This window comes from Stomoxys calcitrans, chromosome 1 (assembly GCF_963082655.1).
Source record: "Stomoxys calcitrans chromosome 1, idStoCalc2.1, whole genome shotgun sequence".
Lineage (NCBI taxonomy): Eukaryota > Metazoa > Arthropoda > Insecta > Diptera > Muscidae > Stomoxys > Stomoxys calcitrans.
Genome location: NC_081552.1, coordinates 39,528,486 through 39,530,716, shown reverse-complemented (window position 1 = coordinate 39,530,716; position 2,231 = coordinate 39,528,486).

Here is a 2,231-nt window from a genome sequence, read left to right as displayed (position 1 = left end):
TGTTGTTATTCATATTTTTTGACATTTTATGTATCATCCATCTTTTGCTTAAAGCTCATTAAAATTTCGTAGAAATTGTTGCTGGCAACATTCCACTCTAAGCATTTTCCCACCTCCATGATACACATAATTTAATTTTTTTTTTTACCTGGATCATTTTGGTATTGCCAATGCCTTTATAAAATTGCAAAATCATTTTCAAGTTTTCTAATAAACTCTGCACTCATATCTCAGCCATTCTTTTGTCTCCGTATAATTCCTAAATATGCAACGTATGGTTGAATAAAACTATTCACAAAAGTGACACTAATCAATCTGAAATCTATTTCAATCAATCTTCAAGTAATTGCAAATACTTTCAACATTGTTTTTTTGTTATTGTCAATCGTTAAAGAGCAGATGTGTACATAGTTATGGGATTATGGTGTTGACAAAATCACCGGTTGCAGCAGCAGTAGCAATAGGTACCACATTGTTGCTATCATCGAACTGTTAAAAGCAGCTCATGACGTAGAACTTTAAAAAGGCTCCGATGTGTATGAATGGCGTGAAAATTATACCAGCTCAAGTAGCTGATATAAAGTACATTGAGGAAATTTTGGATGCGGGGAAAAAATAAAACTGCAATATGCAATCGATGGTATGAAAATTTTTGTGGTTGTTGGTCGACTTACAAAGCAACTTAAATGAAACTTTTGCTCTCTTAGCGACTACAAAGAAATGTTCAAACGTTACCTACTGAAAACAAACTCAAAATCACAATTATATTGAACTAAAATTCGAAAAATACATGAAAGTTCGAAATTGCGTTAACTCCATCGAAATTCCAATATCCGAAATCATCACTGGACTGCAATCGTTTGGTAGAAGGCCGTAAGATTTTAAGAGTTAAGGTACAGAACTGAAATTCAAGGCATTCAAATACTCCATGACGTAATCCCAGTTGTTTTTTATACCCTCCACCATAGAATGGGGATATAATAACTTCTCCATTCCGTTTGCACTACCTCTAAATATTGCTCTGAGACCCCATAAAGTATATATTTTCTTGATCCTCTTCACATTTTAAGTCGATCTAGTCAATTCCGTGTGTCTGTCTATCTATGAAAAGCTAACTAACTTTCGAAATAGTAAATCTGGGCGCTTGAAATTTTGCACAAATACTTCCTATTAGTGTAGGTCAGTTGGGATTGTAAATGGGACATCGGACCATGTTTCGATATAGCTAAAACATAAATCGATCTTGGATCTTGACTTCTGGAACCTCTAGACGGCGCAATTCGTATCAACCGTGCGAAGTATGATCATATTCCGTCCATAACCTGATATAGCTGCCATATAAACCGATCTGGGATTTTGACATCTTGAGCCTCTAGACGGAACAATTCTTATCCGATTTGGCTAATATTTTGTATGAGCTGTTTTGCAATGACTTTCAACAACAGGGCTAAGTACGGTCCAAATCGGTTTATATGACAGCTATACCAGATTATGAACCGATTTGAATCATACTTAGCACAATTGTTGGATACCATAACAAAATACGTCGTGCAAAATTTCATTCCAATCGGATAAGATTTGCGCCTTCTAGAGGTTCAAGAAGTCAAGACCCAAGATCGGTTTATATGGCAGCTATATCAGGTTATAAACCGATCTGAACCATACTTGGCACAGTTATTGGATATCATAACTAAACACGTCGTGCAAAATTTCATCCCAATCGGATAAGAATTGCGCACTCTAGAAGCTCAAGAAGTCAAGACCAAGATCGGTTTATATGGCAGCTATATCAGGTTATAAACCGATTTGAACCATACTTGGCACAGTTATTGGATATCATAACAAAACACGTCATGCAAAATTTCATTCCAATCGGATGAGATTTGCGCCTTCTAGAGGTTCAAGAAGTCAAGACCCAAGATCGGTTTATATGGCAGCTGTATCAGGTTATGGACCGATTTAAACCATACTTAGCACAGTTGTTGGGTATCATAACAAAACACGTCGTGCGAAATTCCATTCCAATCGGATAAGAATTGGGCCCTCTAGAGGCTCAAGAAGTCAAGACCCAAGATCGGTTTATATGGCAGCTATATCAGGTTATGCACCGATTTAAACCATACTTGGCATAGCTGTTGGATATAACAACAAAACACGTCGTGCAAAATTTCATTTCAATCGGATAAGAATTGCGCACTCTAGAGGCTCAAGAAATCAAGACCCAAGATCGG